The sequence below is a fragment of the Silurus aristotelis genome, assembly GCF_946808225.1.
Source record: "Silurus aristotelis genome assembly, chromosome: 10".
Classification (NCBI taxonomy): domain Eukaryota; kingdom Metazoa; phylum Chordata; class Actinopteri; order Siluriformes; family Siluridae; genus Silurus; species Silurus aristotelis.
The window spans coordinates 1,248,206-1,266,980 of NC_139583.1; the positions used below are offsets into that span (position 1 = coordinate 1,248,206).

General features: G+C 41.6%; 2 protein-coding genes and 1 long non-coding RNA gene across 13 annotated transcripts in view; 2 read left to right on the forward strand and 1 right to left on the reverse strand.

The window, feature by feature from the left end:
• Positions 1–18,775, forward strand: part of LOC310732033 (NACHT, LRR and PYD domains-containing protein 12-like) — an 86,882-nt gene that overhangs the window by 40,211 nt on the left and 27,896 nt on the right. The gene's annotated exons all lie outside the window — the stretch shown is intronic.
• Positions 1–18,775, reverse strand: part of LOC310732027 (uncharacterized protein) — a 141,424-nt gene that overhangs the window by 28,607 nt on the left and 94,042 nt on the right. The window lies entirely within an intron of this gene.
• Positions 16–1,735, forward strand: LOC310732204. The gene is made up of 3 exons (XR_014535382.1): positions 16–455; positions 1,058–1,274; positions 1,352–1,735. It is a non-coding gene; the product is annotated as an uncharacterized lncRNA (long non-coding RNA).

An 18,775-nucleotide genomic window follows, 5' to 3' on the forward strand; every position in this document is an offset into this window, starting at 1 on the left:
CCGGCAAGAGGGGAATAGGGTGGGAAAAAAGGAAAAAAGCAGATAAATAAAGTATAAAAACTATATAAAATTAAATATAAGGTATAAAGGATATATAAAGATATGTATGTAAACAAAGAGAAAAATGTATATACAAAGAAAATCCTTATGGCAGTAGACAGTGAAACAGTAAACAATGTGTACCAAAGTGTAAACAATAGACAATTTTAGTGGTGGGTTGTCCATAAAGTGTCCGTGTGCAGTATGGTGTGGTGTAAAGTGTCCATAAAGTGTCCGTGTGCGGTATGGTGTGGTGTAAGGGTCCGTAAGTGTCCGTGTGTGGTATAGAGTGACCATAAAGTGTCCGTGTGCAGAATGGTGTGGTATAAAATAAATAAATATAAAGTGCACTTTGCTGTGCAAGTCCAGAGTTTAAAGTGACGTGGTGCGAGAGGTGAGGTATGTACAGAGAAGAAGTGTGATGATGGAGAGAGTGGACCAGCTTTTAGATCCTGGGTGTTTCCTGGTTTAAACACCAAATGGCCTGCGGGAAGAAGCTCCTCCTCATTCTCTCTGTGTTCGATTTCAGGGAGCGGAAGCGTTTCCCTGAACACAACAAAGAGAAGAGTCCATTGTTGGGGATGTCTGAGGTCCTTCACAATCTGGCTCTGGTCCGGCATTGTGTGCTGTAGATGTCATGCAGGTCAGGGAGCTCGGTGTGGATGGTACGTTCAGCTGAATGCACCACCCTCTGGAGGGCTCGTCTGTCCTGCATGGTGCTGTTCCCAAACCAGGAAGTGATGCTCTCAGTGGTGCAGGTGTAGAAAGTCTTAAGCACCTGAGAGGGTAGTTTAAAGTCCCTTAAGCGTCTCAGATGGTACAGACGCTGCCGGGCCTGCTTTACCAGGGTGTTAGTGTGACAGGACCAAGACAGATCCTGTGTGATGTGAACACCCAAGTATCGGAAACTGTCCACTCTTTCCACTGGAGTCCCGCAGATGTTTAGCGGTTGGTATAACCGCTCCCGCTTTGTGCTGAAGTCCACAATCAGCGCCTTAGTTTTGCTGATGTTCAGGAGAAGGTTGTTCTCCTGGCACCATCTCTCCAGGTTTTTAACCTCCTGTAGGTAGGCCGTCTCATCGTTGTTGTTGATCAGGTTCACCACAACAGTGTCGTCAGCAAACTTGATGATGGTGGTGGAGTTGGATGTGGCCACACAGTCATATGTGTACAGCAAATACAGCAGGGGGCTCAGAACACAACCCTGGGGAGCTCCAGTACTGAGGGTGGATGAGGTGTGTTTTTCCACCCGTACGGCTTGTGGTCTGTCTGTCAGGAAGTTAGAGATCCATTGACACAGCGGCTGGCTGAGTCCCAGGACCTCCAACTTAGAGGTGAGGGTGGAGGAAATTATGGTGTTAAACGCTGAACTGTAGTCCATGAACAACATCTTTGCATAATTCCCGTTTCTTTGGTCCAGGTGGCTCATCGTGGTGTGGAGGAGATGAGCAATGGCGTCCTCAGTAGAGCGGTTCTGACGGTACACAAACTGTAATGGGTCCAGTGTGTCTTGTAGTGATGCAGTGATGAAGTCTCTGACCAGTCTCTGGAAGCACTTCATCACTACTGAGGTCAGAGCTACAGGGCGATAGTCATTGAGGCAGGCGGGCTGGGGTTTCTTCGGGACAGGAACAATGGTGGACTGTTTAAAACATGAGGGGACAACAGACTGTTCCAGTGAGAGGATGAATATCTCAGTGAACACCTTGCTAGCTGGTCAGCGCAGGCTTTCAGAACCCGACCTGTGATGCCATCTGGTCCTGCTGCCTTTCTGGTATTCACTCTCTTGAATGCCCTCCTCACGTCATGCTCTGAGATGGTGAACGTGTTTACCTCTCCGGCTCTCTCGGCGTGCACGCTGGTTGTGCCGCTAGTGCCAATAGCGTGGTGAGCTGCAGCCTCGAAACGAGCGTAAAAGGTGTTTAGCTCGTCTGTCAGAGAAGCGTCCGCATTCACCATTCTAGAAGATGGTGTTTTATAGTCCGTTATTGTCCTTAGTCCCTGCCACAGGCTCCTAGAGCCACCATGTTGAAACTGTGACTTTTGTTTCCTCCCGTAGCGCCGCTTTGCATCCTTCACCGCTCTGCGAACAATGTAAGATGCAGCCTTGTACTCTTCCATGTCCCCGGTGGCGAGCCCCGTGTTGTAGGCAGCGGAGTGGGATCTTAGAGCGTTGCGGATGGTTTTATTCACCCACGGCTTCTGGTTGGAAAACGTTCTGATGGTGGTTTTCTGCACCGTATCATCCACTAGTTTCCCGATAAATCCCACAACCTCTTCCGTAAACATGTTGACGTCATCAGAGCTGCGCCGGAACATGTCCCAGTCTGCGTCATCCAAAGCGTCCTGCAGAGCAGCCACCGATTGGTCAGTCCAGCGCGCGACCTCCCTCTGAACCAGAGCTTCCTGTTTCAGGCTTTGTTTGTAAACAGGCATGAGGAAGATGGCGGTATGGTCCGATTTCCCAAACGGTGGACGTGGTTGTGCCTTGTAGCTGTTCTTGAATGTTGTATAGCAGTGGTACAGTGTTCTTTCGTCCCTGGTGGGGCAGGTGATGTGCTGATGAAAGTTCGGGAGTGCGCGCTTGAGGTTGGCACTGTTGAAATCTACGACCACAATGAGCGCAGCGTCCCGATGCTGTATTTGGTGTTGCGTTAGTGACTCATGTAAGTCCCATACTGCAGTGTCCGTGTCCGCTTGAGGTGGAATATAAACGGCACTGACTATGACCGAACTGAATTCCCGAGGTAGATAAAAGGGCCGACATTTGATGGTCAGTAGTTCCAGGTTTGGTGTGCAGGAGCGTGAAAGAGGAACAATGCTCGCGCTGTCGCACCAGTGGTTGTTCACCATCAGACACACTACACCTCCTCTTGACTTCCTCAACTCCAGTGTTCTGTCCATGCGGTAAACCGAGAAAAACTCGGCCGGCTCGATGGCGTGGTCCGGTACCGCTGGGTTCAGCCATGTCTCGGTGAAGCAGAGAAGGTTGCAGTCCCGAATGTCTCTCTGGAACTTGACCCTTGCCCTGAGGCCGTCGAGCTTTTTCTCCAGTGACTTGACTTCGGCTAACAGAATACTAGGTAAGGGAGCGCGGTGTGCGCGTGCCCTCAGCTTGTTCCTGACGGCGCTCGTTTCCCTCGCGGACGCCAGTACGGCTCACTGCAAATTGTTCTCCCTCAGGATCTCGCTCGGCCAGCATGGGTCCGGATTTAAAAACGGCAAAAAGTGAGTGCATTGTACACTTATAGATATAAGAGTGTCTCTGTCATATCTAATGATGTCCATCTTGTGTAGATGGAAGTGTAACTACTTTAATTAAAGTACAAAATAAACAAAAAAAGAGAAAGCGTAGCCGGAGCAGTCGTGACGGCAGCCGACCTCACCGGCGTCATCTTGACATGTTGATGACACTCAACTCATCTCTTCTTTCCCTCCATCAGATACCACAGCTTCCGCTCGGATCTCGGCATGCTTGACAGACATATCTTCATGGATGAGTGCTCACCAACTAAAACTCAACCCCGGCAAAAAAGAACTGCTGGTCATCCAAAGGTGATTCATCTCCAGGTCAAGATCTCCAAATAACACTTCATAAATCTCTGCTCTCCCCTTCAGCCACTGCTCCTAACCTTGGGGTAACTATAGACAATGAACTGTCCTTCTTCCCACATGTCGCTAATGTGGCGCGCTCCTGCCGGTTTGTTCTCTACAACATCCGAAGGATTCATACACACAGGCTGCCCAGGTGCTTGTTCAGTCTCTTGTGATTTCAAGACTCAACTACTGCAACTCTCTGCTGGCAGGTCTTTCCCTGAACGCTATTCATCCACTGCAAATGATCCAAAATGCAGCTGCACGGCTTGTGTTCAATCAGCCCAAGTTCTCCCACACCACCCCACTGCTGCGCTCCCTTCACTGGCTTCCAGTAGCTGCACGTATCAGATTCAAAACACTGATGCTTGTCTACAAGGCCAAAAATGGACCAGCGCCATCTTACCTCAGTGACCTCATCACATCTCGCACTGCACCACGCTGTCTGAGATCCTCCAGCACTGTTTGACTGGTACCACCTTTTCTCAGAATGAGAGGTAAGTATACTTCAAGGCTCTTCTCTGTTCTGGCACCGAGGTGGTGGAATGAACTTTCCCTAGATGTCCGTATAGCTGAGTATCTTTAAAAGACGAAACAACCTATCTCTTCCTGAAACATTTAAATTAGCACTTTCCAAGTTTGCTTTGTAGAATCCAAGAGTTATATTTATATTAAGTTTGTAATCGTACCAGTGTAGATTTATTTATTGCTAGAGACTCAAAGCACTTTTATAGGTCACTCTGGATAAGGGCGTCTGCTAAATGCTGCAAATGTAAATGTAAAACTGCTGTAAGCCCTTCACAATCCGCCTGGAGCCTGGAGCTTCAAGATATAGTAATACAGATCAGATTATCTATTGCATTTAAAAACTCTAAATATGTACTATATAACTAAAATAATAGTTGGTGAAAGAGAGAAAATGAAAAAGAGACAAACTATCAAGCAGAAAAAATATTTACTTGTTTGTATTTATATGCTTCAATTGTATTTATTCGGTAAATAAAAGAGCATAATTTATATTAACTTAAATCACTAAATATGACTGTTATTATTATACAGTCCCTGACAAAAGTCTTGTCGCTTATCAATTTTGTAAAAACACCTGCTATTAACCTGACTTTTAATTAATCAATTGGTGTTAGAAATAGCTCATATGTAAAGCTGAAAAAAGATTTATCATTTAATTAAGACAGAAAGGTCAGCAAATTATGTAGTGGTACTGTGAGATCCAAATTTAATATCATATTTAATACGACTTCCATGAGCTTGAAGGACTGCATCCATGCAGTTTGGCAAGGATTCATTCAATTTATTGATGAAATCATCAGGAATAGCAAAGAAAGCAGTCTTGCATGCCTCCCAGAGTTCATCAATATTCTTTGGTTTCATCTTCCATGCTTCCTCTTTTATCCTACCCCACATATGCTCAATGATGTTCATGTCTGATGACTGGCCTGGCCAATCCTGAGCATCTTGATCTTCTTCGCCTTGAGAAACTTTGATGTGGGGATGGAAGTATGCAACGGAGCACCATCCTGCTGCAGAATTTGGCCTCTTTTATGGTTGGGAATATAAGAGGTAGCTATGATTTCTTGGTATTTTAGACTATTGATGTTGCCTTCCTCCATCTCTCGCACATCCCCATACTGGATGTAACCCCAGACCATGATTTTTCCGCCACCAAACTTCACTGTTTTCTGGGTGAATCTCGAAACCATGCGGGGTCCAGTAGGTCTCCTGCAATATTTGCGGCGACTGTGGTGTAATTCAACAGAAGATTCATCTGAAAAATCCACCTTCTGCAACTTTTCCAGCGTCCATCCTTTTAGCAGGCTGTGGGCTTGGCAAATGCCACACAGTCTAATTTATCCATTATTGGTTACAGGTGAAGCTCATATGACAAGGCGACAACACTTATGTCTTTGCAAAAATTGACTCAATGGGCTTTACCAAGCTGTGAATATTAGAATACTTTTTGACAGTTTCGTTTTGCACTGAAACATGTTGTATAGATTTGTTACAGTTATAGAGGCCCGAGGACATTTCATGCTCTGTCTACAGCTACAGTAGTGCAATGATCTATAAAGTAAGCATTCACACTGATAAAATTATCATTCTGTTTCATGTTTTAATGCTGTATGAGATAAAAAGAAAATTTAAAAATGTTAATCTATGTTTGGGATTCTGTAAGAAAAAACTACATACATGTAACACAGTGAAGACTCGTTTTTTCAACGAGTATTTCAACCCGAAATGGCGTAGTGTGTGTGTGTGTGTGTGTGTGTGTGTGTGTGTGTGTGTGTGTGTGTGTGTGTGTTATCTAAACAGGAAGTGGTGTTGTATTTATATGATTTTGGTGCTTATTTTGTTTGTTCGGGAAAAAAAGAAGTGAATAGTAAAAAGATGTTATAAATAATTTATTCATATTATTTTCTCTAACAAAAAAAAAAAAAAACAGCTGGAATCTTGTCAGAAACCCCGCGGGAAACACAAGGCTACTGACTTTGATGTCGATTCTGTTTTAAACTCGTTTTATCGAATTAAATTGTATGAGACAGAAATGTATTTTAGTAAATAATTAAGACATTACACATATTTATATAAATGTACTCACTGCGATCTTTTTCTCTCCAAACAGCTTCATGACGTCTCTCCAAAAAGGCGACCGGATTTTACTTTCGTTTTACTTTCACTTTGAACTGAGTGACGTGAGAAGGGGCGGAGTTTCAGCTACAGCAGGGGAAATATCCTGTGTGTATCACTGCAGACTTCCGCGGGGTGGGCTTCACAAAGAGGCGTGGCTTTGTGTGTGTGTGTGTGTGTGTGTGTGTGTGTGTGTGTGTGTGTGTGTTTGTGTGTGTGTGTGTGTGTGCGTGTGTGTTGGGGGATGACGACGCGGTGAATGACGATCGCAGGAAGAAGCAACACACAGATGAAATTTTAAATTTTGAGGAGTCCAAGATGGAATCAAATGAAGGTAAACTACCACCTATATCCTTTATACCACCTCACAGATTACACTGAGATCCAAAACATGAAACTGACTGCTGACAAAATGTCGCGCGTTTCCAGGCTGTCTGATCAAATGCACGCGCTCACTGGAGCAAAATAACGCTTTCAGATGATCCAAATAAACCTCCACTTAAAAAGGGCAAGACAGAAGATGATCTTTCTTCAATCTTCTCAGCGCTGCCCGAGCTGATTCACACGCGCTCCAATACCATGAGAAAATGGTGAGTGAAAATGAGATGAAAACTGAAGGCTTGATGAAAACTGTCGGTTTTGTTTGTGCGGAGTGAAATAAGACTAAAGGCAGTGCACGTTGAGACGAGACTGAACACTGAAGAGAAGAAGATGGGATTTTGTGAACACTGATTTGGAAAGATCTTCATGTTGCTGTAACTGAGAAGGACGGTAAGGGTGTAAGAGTGGAGTCTGTCCGCATCTGTGAAGCCTCGCTCCCGGAGACTGGACACCGTTTAGAGGAAAAACCACACCGAGGATCTGAGGACCGGATCGGGAAAGAAGATCGCTTCTGTGTGACTCATAATGAGGAGAGAAGAGCTCAGTTCGTGGAAGGTCATGCTTTTGTTAATGGAACTGAAATCCACCATCTTAATCATGGTGAACATGTTTGCTGGTGCTGAGATTTCATCTCATCTTTAAGTGTGATCTACTTCAGACTGCTGTAATTCAGGGCCGGTTCTATGAAATTATAGTAGTGTGATATAAATAATATGAGGGCCGTATTGACCCCAACACCTAATTCTAACCCTAGATAAAAATCAAAATCAATATATAACTGATTGGTGATCATGAAAACCACTTCGAAAATGTATTTTTATTTTAACTTTAAACTCAATAAGTCTCTTTTTATTGGATCAGATCAGTTCTCATTTGAAATTATATTCTAAATTAACGTATCGAGTCTATTTTCAAACTTGATTACAAAATCAGAACATGACATAAAAAGTTTCCTTTTACTATTTTATAAAATGTTTGTATTATTAATTACTTAACCAAAGACAATATCAAAACATTATATAACCACTTTTCTTTTTTGCCACATTTTCTAAAAAAATATATATTTTAAAAATTATTTTTCTCACTTTATTACTTTATAACCAACAGCAACCTTAAACCTTTAATTGTATTATTTACCAGATATATTTTCCCCCTTTTTTGTCTAGCTATTGTTCTGTCCATCCATCCATCCATCCATCCATACATCAATCCATCTATCTACAGCGTTAGTCTCCAGTTTCTCAAACATCCTTACAAATTCATCCATATCTAAAGAATTTGTTATGGATTTCTCATTGGTCAAGATCTCTAAATTCCTCTGTTATGTAACATGTGACAATAGTGGGCTTAGGATTCTTGACAGTGTGGAGAAGGAACTCACATAATGCTGAAGACACACCAGTTTCCATGTCTCCAGCCATGGTCATGTGCAGTACCAGGAAGAATTAAATGAGTGGCATAAATTACTGCTAGCATGATTTGGGTAATGAGCTGATATCGGCCCGGGATGTCACGTTGTTATTTAAATCTCTTACTGCCTGGACTGAGGCTGAAACAGCCAGGAGATGGGTCTGCAGCCTCTGATGTGCTAACAGCAGCATCGCTACAGACACATGCACTGCTAGTTTTGCTTATAGGCTTAAAAACATACATCACACACTAGAGCTAAAGCTTGTAAGCATGTTGAAGTGAAAGTAATGAGAAATGGGGTGTAAAACGGTTCTATTCTGCTGGGGTGGTGCTGTTCAGTTATTTTAGTGGTAATGGGGTAAATTCATTAATTTAGTTATTTGCAATAATTCTATATTTTCTTAATATTGTTCATGTGTTTATTTTATTTTCAAATGTTATTTCGATTATTTTACATTATTATGCCCATAAAAACTTTGTGAAATGCGGTTTGCCGGAAGCGTGTGGAGATTGCACATGCACAAGATCGCTAGCAGACGAGACACGGAACCATGCGGTCACAGAGTTACAAACTTAATATCATATATTTAAAGGCACTTTAAAAGTGAAATTTTGAATATTTATTTACTGTTTGTTTTCTTTTTCCTTTTTCGTTATAAAATACCTGGTTGAAAAGGGCCATGAGGTTAGTCATATGTATACATGTAATATATGTGGATAATTTCATTGTATGTGTTAAATAACTTTTATATTGTTCTTGTTAAATGTTAGTCCTTTGTGTCTAATTAGTTAGTCAGTTTAAGTATTGGTTTGTTTTATGTGTTTTAGCCCTTATGTTGTTATGAAGTGAACCAAAGGGAAGACGAGGGAAATAAATAGAAAAACACCAAATAATTATTTTAACTGGGCTGCTTCACTGTTACAGACTGATCATTGTTTACTGGCTGTAGGCTGCTGCCCAACCAATTAGAAGTTACAAATCCTGCCTTGATTTCTTGTGTTTTTTAATCACTTTGGCTAAATCAATAAAATTAAACATTGGTTGGTTGGGCAAGATGCAAATTTGGGTGGGCTAAGCCCACTGCTCCAGCGTGCCCTGGCCTGCTCCAGAGGTTTAAGCTTATGGACCTATGACAGGTACGACAACAACTCCAGGATGATCTTAAAAAAAAAAAATAAAATCCCAGATATGTCAAATCATCAAATTCACTGCTCATTATCTGGACAGTAAAATATTTCAAAAAGTAGTTTCTTTTTTCATCCATGTTCTGGTTTATGATGCATTTATGTGAAATGTGCTCATAATAAACACAATCATCTGCTGTGTCTGAAATCTACTGGAGTTTATAGCCAAATATAAAGTCTGTGTTCTTCACTACACTGATACATGAATCAGTAACACCAGATAAATATGATCCTCTAATCCTATCAATAAATCACTAAACTGTATTTCCTTATTATAAATATTAATAGTGAAGAACTAAAAAGTTTCTTGAAAACTGTTCATTAGATTTGTTTAATCATGTGTGTATCGGTTCCTGTTTCCGGGTCTATTCTGGATCTTTATATCTATATATTTCATATTGTTCTTGTGGTTGTTTGTTTCTCTCACTGTTAATAAATCATCCATTTTAGGAAATTTGTGTCATTTGTCTTTGGTTCGGTTCACTGGCGGAGTTTTTCAGAGTCGATCTTTAAGGTTATTATAATATTTATCTGTTAATGTCTCCCTCGTAGTCCTAAATCAGCTTAGGGGATGGAACAATTCCACACAAATAAAATAAGATTGCATGATCACAGTTTTTATCTCCAACACGTTTCAACATCAAATCATCAAAACTCCATGCAGTCACCTGAGCTGAGGATCGAACCCATGACTCTGGAGCTGTGAGGTGGCACCTTCTTAAATTCACTATCAACAATAAAACCCCAGTGTGATGAGAAGAATCTTTTCTCTTCAATCTGATGAAGCCCATATTCACTTTATTCAGTGGAGGAAGCTGATCTGTACAGACTCAGAAATTCCTGATATGTAGAAAAATCTAATTTATATTTAGTGTTTTTCCAGTTCTATTAGTTCTTTATGATTTTCTGTATAAAATGTCCATGTGAAATGTTTTATTTTCCAATACTTCTGGAGTTTTAGGGTCAGTTTTAATGGCAGACATTTTGTGAAAGTAAAAAAGCCTGAAATAAATAAATTCCTACAGAATAAGGCTGTGATAGTGAGAGTTCTCCTAATGATCAGAATGATTTATTTCATTATTGATGTATTGATTGGTTTTGGATGTAAGATGAGATGATGGAGTAGGTTTCTGGTTGAAATTTCAGCATTTATGAGTCTCTATGTGAGTGTTTGAAGGGCTTCGTCCCAATCCGCACTGTGCCCTACCCCCCTCCCTCTCCCTCCTCCACACAGGCAGCAGCAGCTCCCTACATCAAGTGTTTCTACTGCTTATTGAAACACTGCAGTTAGCGCGCGACCATTTCACTACACTTTCCCACCACCAGCGCTCGCGAACGTTAGCATCGTTAGCATCTTCCACAGATCCTGATCTCTCCCGCTGTTGATTTACCTCAGGCTTTAGCATCGTTAGCATCTTCCACAGATCCTGATCTCTCCCGCTGTTGTAGCGCTTTTGCTCTGAGGTAATTCTGAGAAATGGTCACAAAGGGAGTGGATTCGAGCTGGAGGAAGAAAATTCATCAAACACTTGTTATTTCTGCAGGGGAACCGGTCAGATACACTTCAAGTACAGAGAAGTTACTTCATGTAGGCTTTTCTTTCCTACACAAATTCACACAAATGTCCTGACTGATGAATCCATTTAGTAACAATGAAAATGTTAATGAAAAGGTGATTCTGTATAAACTGGTTTAAAATTCACTTTAAAAACCTTCTGATTCTAATTTAACACTGTTTCTCCTTCTATTAACCCAAAGAGATTAAACTCCTCACATCCATTCCTGCAGAAATGATATTTAATGTCCTCATTTCTAACATGCTGATTTAATTCATTCACCATTATTATTGATCATATTTATTATTCATCATTGTGTTCATCATTATTGTGTACAATTCCGGCTGATGGAGAGAAAAAGACAAATCAATATTTACATGATGTTACTTATAATCTTATACTCCAGTACTCATGTTAGTTCTCACTCTCCAGTGTTCTGTATTGCTGAAAGATTTATGATCAAACTCTTGATGTCACCCAAATGAGGATGGGTTTCCCTTTTGAGTCTGGTTCCTCTCAAGGTTTCTTCCTCATAACATCTAAGGGAGTTTTTCCTTGCCACAGTCACCACGGCTGCTCATCAGGGATAAACACACACCATTCACCTTCACTGTTGATTTCTGTAAAGCTGCTTTGAGACAATGTCTGTTGTGTCTGTTGTCTGTTGTGAAAAGCGCTAAAGAAATAAACTTGACTTGACTTGATGTTTTACAGTCATTTAAAGTCATTTCTAGTTTAATAAAAATGACTATATATCAGATCTACAAGGTTATTGTAATAGATGTTTGATTTTCTGTAATCATGTCTATAGGTGATGAAAAGGTTTTGACCACAAGCCTGATGGACTGTGAGTAAAAATCTTTTCAGTCTTGAAGTCTGTTGGTGATGCTGGTGTTGTTCTAGAAGGCCACATAGACATGAGTGAGGAGTGTTACCAGTTACCAGTTTGCAGCCCTGCAGAGTTCCTGTGTTTATGGTTACCTTCCTGTATGTGTGGTTCCCTATTCCACCAAACCCATTAGAAAGTGCAGAACACAGTTACAGAGTTTGGGTGGCACAAAAAGGGTGGGAAGCGTGATGATATTTGTTCACAGTTTTCAGTGCTGACTTATAACCAGTAAACAGCATTTCAACATTGTGGTCCTTATTTTCACAGGTGAGTGACAGCAGTGTGCACTGTGTGGACGGTGTTCCCTGTGAAACTATTTGGTCTGTCTGCAGACTGGAGAGGGTCCAGAGTGTAATGATCTGGATGTGACAGACATCTCAACATGTCTAAACCTAAACAAGATTCTAAACATGTAGAAATCATTCAGTAGTCAGTATCTGACTAAAATCAGAGATTTGTATTGTTTTGTGTAAAACGTTATGATGGAATGAAATGTTGGAAACACTTTGCTCCAGCTGTGGAGTTTATAGCTGAGATGATGATTTAAAATGATTTAAATTGGCTTGTGAGAGTGAAGATTGAAGTCTTTCCTCTCACATGTGACTATAAATCCAGTAAAGAAAGTGTATAATGTAATAGAATGACTAATACAGAGTTTAATAACATCATGTGTGTAATAAGATAGTTGATGTCACTATGAGCATATTGAGTAAAGTTAGCCTGTAGCTGTTAGACGACTCAATCTGTTACTAATTTATCTTATTAAACACACATCCAGCAGTTCATACTCACAGTTAGTACGAGTCCTTCATAGACTTCACACTGTTCAACAATAACGACTGCTCAGATATCCAGGGCAAAAACACACATCAGGACAGTAACATTTTCAATATTTTTTTTCTAGTTTGACATGTACATATTTTTGCAGAGACATTTACATTTATGACCAAATCTTTACATTTTACAATACAATTGATACCAATTTGATTTGAATTTCTGGCAATGATAATAATTAATAGTCTAATCCAGTTGTACACTTGCAGAATGAGACAAACAGCACAATGTTGGTGAAATAGGATTATTGGGCTAAAGCGAGTCAGAAGCCTTATTCCCTATTCCAGATATGTTTTACAGAGTTCACAGGGCTTAATATAGAAGACAGAATTATAAATCTCTCCATCATCATGGCTGTGACACCTAACACCAGCAAGCTGCTAACTGGTAGACAATATTGTACTAATGAAGCTGCACAAGGTAAGTTAAAATTCTGAAATTGTCCATGTGAATGCTAAATAAACAATGTTATTGAAAATAATCAGGTTATATATGAAATGTAACGTAACCCTTAACCCTATGTGTTGCTCCACCCAAGGTCTATGGGAGGGGCCCCATCTTCTTTGGCACATCAATTGCCTAGAGATGCTGGCCATGCTTCCAGCATTTAGGCTTTTTCTCCCTCAGAAACTTCTGTTCACATCTCAAGAGAAGTTGCACTGCCCTCTCTGGTTCTCCCTTACTTCTCCAGGCCCACTGGGGCTGGACACTATGGCTAAGGGGTGGCTGAGGCTGCATCTGTATGCCTTTCCCCCGTTGTGCTGCTTCCTGGAGTTCTGGGGAGAGTTCGCCGGGACAGAGTCCATCTCCTCCTGGTAGCTCCAAGGTGGCCGAGCAAACCATGGTTTGTGGACCTGGTAGCTCTCCTCGAGCACCCTCCATGGGAGATTCATCTAAGGGGCACTATTTTCAACCTCCGCCCAGAGTTGTGGAGGCTGTGGCCCCTGAGGGGGCACAGCTCTGAGGTTCTGGCCTCTCCACCGAGGTGGTAGAGACTATTCTCCACTCCAGAGCTCCCTCCACAAGGAGGTCATATGCCGACAGATGGAATCTGTTCTGCTCGTGGAGTAAGCACCACCAGCTGGATCCAGTCCACTGCCCGGTTGGTTCAGTGCTGGATTTCCTCCAACGACAGTGTGCCAAAGGGTCGGCTCCGTCCATACTAAAAGTCTATGTGTCCGCCATTTCAGCGTCTCGCCCCCTGTAGCAGGGCAGTCTTTGGGCGGAGACCATCTTGGTAAGCATTTTCTTTGCGGCACCCAGAGGCTGAGTATGACCTAGAGTGCCTGCGTGGGACCTGGCCGTTGTTTTGCTGGTCCACCCAGCTAACCTTCGTCCGGTTCTATAACCTGCACTGCAGTGCCACTCCTGGCCCCTCTGTCCTTTCGACCCAGCTGTGCTTATACACACTGGTCAGGGACTGGTCAGTCTGGCATGATTGGACACTCATTCCCAAAGCATTTAGACACAGCTCGAGTTCCTGAAAGGGAACATCTCTGGGTTACATATGTAACCCTAGTTTCCTGAGGGAACAAAAAGCTGCGTCTCTAAGCCACACTGCCGGCGTCCCTGCAGCACTTCCTTCTCCTTTACAGAGCTGGCACTGGATTCACTCCATGTGCTTTTCATGCTTCCTGGTCGTAACTTCACCGTGACGGCCAGCGTCCAATTATTGACTGATTGCAAACATTATTTCAGAGCGTGAACACACAGGCGCGTTCCCAAAGCGTTCCGAAGCAGCTCGAGGTACTAAAAGGGAACTAGGGTTACATACGTAACCTAAAGACGGTCTTTATATTGACGTTCTCCTGATCCACACTAAGAGATCTGTATTAACAACTGTGTGTTATGATCACAACAATAATGTAAACATCTACATTATTACCTCTGTGTGCAGGTTAATGAAGTGCAGTATCACTAATAAAGGAGGTGCTGCTCTGACTGAAGCTCTGAGCTCAAACTACTCACATTTGAAAGAGCTAAATCTGATTTTTGTCAGAGCTGAATCAGATTTTTGTCTATTTTTGACTGATTGCAGACATTATTTCAGAGCGCGAACATGCTGGCACTTCAGTACAAATATAATTTGCAAAGTACTTACTCTACTAGGAATTACTGGGGAGGCAAAGAGGACGGCAGGTAGAACTGCAACTGAAGCAGCAGAGAAAGCCACTAGATGGCTTTGGATTAAGAGAGCAGAACCGTGGGCAATTGCTACTGGTACACAGGCCGGAGTCTGATCACCTGACTGGGTTGCCTGGCTGGGTCGCCTGGAAGAGGGTGTCTGATGTTAAAAGACCCAAAACACCCAATGACCCAGGATACATCACTGATGATGTGTCCCAGTGCATCTGCATAATGTATTTTGTATTATTATAAACACGGCTGTAAAATTACTAATGAGATCTTCTCAGTTTTGTTAGTGTGGATCAGGAAAGTGTGAATATAAACATTGTGATTTCAATTCAGTTTATTTCATCACTACATTATTCACCTACACTGCGTCTCCAGTTTACACTCGTGTTTCTTTAGTAGATCACAGAGTTTCTTTACTACTGAGTCTCCCAGTTTACACTCACTCAGCTCCAGATCTCTGATGTGTGATGGATTTGTACAGAGAGCTGAAACCTCATCAGTACAGGATTCATCACTTATACTGTTCTGTAATCTGTTGAGAGAGAAATGGAAAAAAAAAGATGTTTAACCTCTTAGTCTTCAGCACCGCTCCATCGCGACCAATATCCCAGTGTTCTCAGGTGTTAATGTTTAGCAATAGATTAAATAAAAAGGGAGAAGAGTAACCATGACTGACTATACATCATTCTAAAGCTCTAAGAATCAAGCAGCGATTTCAGATCACTGTTTTTCAATTAAAAAAAATATAACGAATGTATTTGCTGAATGTGTGTAAGCAGTACACACAAACAACATGCATAAAAATGCACTACTCACATTATTATTGTAAAAACGAGTCACAATCACATCCACTGCTGCTAATCCTGGTTTATTAGGAAAGATGAGGCTCCACTGAACAACATGCTGTAAAACATCAAGTAGGGCCAGTCGAGCCACGAGTACCTCATATAATGCTGCTTTGACTACCTTTTTGCTAGATGTTTGGCAAACTGACAAATTGAAATAGTCTGCAATAAGGAGCAGATCATCCTTCTTGCACCTATCAAATTCTTCCAATGAAGGACATAGTGTAAATGTGACAAGATCAAATGCCATAATACCACTAAAACAGTATACCAAAGCACCAAACACACCAATAATTAATGACAATTGGAATTACTGAGACAAACAACTCCACTTAAACAAGAAGAAGAGAGCCTTTAGGTCTGGTGACAGGGATGAACTAAAAAGGACACAGCTGGAATTGAAGGTAAGACTAAGGAAGTGCAAGGACTCTATAATCAAAAGATTAAACTTAAGCAAAACAACATCAGAGATGTGTGGATGGAAATGAAGCTGATCACCTGCTTCAACATTAAAGACTGTCAGCAGGGGGGCAGGCTGGACAGAGCCAATAAACTGAATTTGCATTTTAACAGATTCAGCACAGGACCCCTGGCTGGGCTGCTCCACACAGGGCCAGTCTTCACACCCTCATATCAACACCCACATCACCATCATCAGAAACTGTTAAGCACCTCTGCTCACAACCCCCAGTACAATTCTCCACTGAAACCAGCACACCACCCTTACTGACTGTGACAGCTAGCCAGCTAAGAAGACAGCTGTAATAACTCAACAAATACAAGGCTGCATGTCCTGATGGTATTGGTATGGTATTAGCCCCAGGACCCAAAAGTCATGTGTTGCTCATCGGCCTGGTATCCTGCAATACAGCTTCAATCTGAGTTTGATGCAGAAAAGAATAGGATTGCTATGGACAACATTCTGTGTAGTAACGGTACCTAAAAAGGCTATCCCGTCTGGCCTCAATGACTTCAGACCCATCACACTGACATCACATGCCATCAAGTTGTTGGAGCACCTACTTTTGACACATCTAGGACCACTGGTTAAACCTTCCCTGGACCCACTACAATTTGCCTACCAGCCTCATGTGGGCATGTATGCAGTCATCTACCTGTTGCAAAGCGCTCACTCTTTACTGGATGTATAAAGTGGTATTGTGAGGATCATGTTTTGTTTTTTTTCCAGTGCTTTTAATACAATACAACCATTCTACTGAGTGAGAAACTGCCCAGGATTTGTGTCAGCACGTCCATTGTGTCCTGGATAGCTGACTATCTGTTAGATAGGCCTCAGTTTGTAAGGTTGGGGAATTCCCTGTCTGAGTTTGGTGGTTGGTAACATGGAAGCACTTCAGGGGACTGTCCTTTCCCCATTACTGTTCACTCTGTACACCTTAGATTTCCGATACAACTCTGAGTTCTGCCACCTGCAGAAGTTCTCTGGTGGCTCTGCAGTGGTGTTGTATTAGGAATAAACAGGAGTCAAAGTACAGATGACTTCTGGACTGCTTTGTGAAGTAGTGCACCAGTAAACACTACATTGCCAGTTTGCACTCAGTTTTTTTGCATCATCTGCAATATTGTATTTATTTAAGTTACAATTATAAATTAATAATTGTTTTTTTTTTTTCACCCCTACCACTGATTGTGTAACCTGCTGCTGTAAGGCAATAATTTCCCTCACGGGATCAATAAAGTTTATTTACGTCTGTATCGAAGTCTAAAATGTAGGAAACTCTGACGCCTGAAAAAGGAGGTGAAAGAGAGACCTCTGGTGGTGTTTAGAGGAATAACTTTGGATTTTATTCCAAAATTCATGAGAGTATTGTCATATGTACAGGAAACAGTCTGTTACATCATCCAGTTCTTACTCTGTGAATCCTCCCAGCAGTCTCTGATATAAATTACATATGATAGAAGGAAAACATGAAACATATTACATAAATATATCTACTGGAAAGATGCAGGGATCGAAAACAATTATGCAAATATAAAATGCATAAATGTAAACATGGAAAATGTTCATGTGTAAGGTCCTGGAGCGGTAGACTCAGCATTAGACCAAGATGCTCACAATTGTACGTGTGTGTGGGCAGTACATTCTGAAACTCGTCAGGATCAGAGGGCAGATTGTGTCTGCAGTGATGCAGGGAGAAGCTGTGAATAGGTTTTGAGGGTCAAAATGTTTTTCAGTCTTGAATTCTGTTGATGATGATTGTGTTGTTCTGGAAGGCAACATAGTTGTGGGTAAAGAGTGTGTAGAGCATGGTGTTCAGCATGCAGCCCTGCAGAACTCTTGGTTCTGGTCATCAATCTCTGTATATGTATTTTCCTGTTCTAACAGACCTGTTCAAAAATCCAGAACGCTGTCACAGAGGGAGGGCGACACACAAAGGGTGGGAAGCTTGTTGTTGGGAAGGTATCACTGTTTTGAATGCTGAGCAATAACCAATAATCAGCATGTGAACATAACTGTCCTTTTTCCAGGTGAGTGGGGGGCAGTGTGTATTGTGCTGACAGTGTTCAGTTCAGTGAACACTTCTGTTCTGTGCTGATTGTGATGGTCTGAATTTGACAGACACCTAAAGATCTCTAAACCGAAACAAGGTCCTAAACATGTAAAAGTCATCTGTGAATAAAATGAGAAATTATCCATGTTAAATGATTAGTGGTTGTATTTTAACTTTCCAAATATCAAAGAAGTAAAGACTGAACAATGAGATGCAGAAGACTGTCAGAAACACTGCAGGCTCCAGCCATGTGGGGTCCCGGAGCTGAGCGCTGAGTTTCTAGTGTTTTATAGGTTTTGAATGAATTGTGAAAGTAAAGGTTAAGCTAGGTAAGATAACTGAGTAAATAGTTCTACTGGTGTATTTTGCCTCTATCATGTTGTGCAGTGAGATCAGAGACCAGAAACTGACTGGATGTTTACTTCTTTATTCAAGTACAACATTACAATCTCATTCACTGCAGTTAAAATGATTTTAGTTCACAATAGTATCTATTATATCTATTAAACACAGATCAGACATTAAAAAACATATCCCTGGGCTCTTTAAAATGTATTGTTGCACTGTTTATTTTTAGGTGTCATGTATAAACACTTATTATTCAGACTCCTGCAGCAGAGAAAGAAGAAATCCAACAGCACAAAGAAAACAAAAGATATAAATACTGCTGCATCTACCAGTGCCTTTTTTACTTTCACTTTCTCCTTAGAACCAGTTTTTCTTTCTTCTGTCAGCCTGGTGTGTATCAGT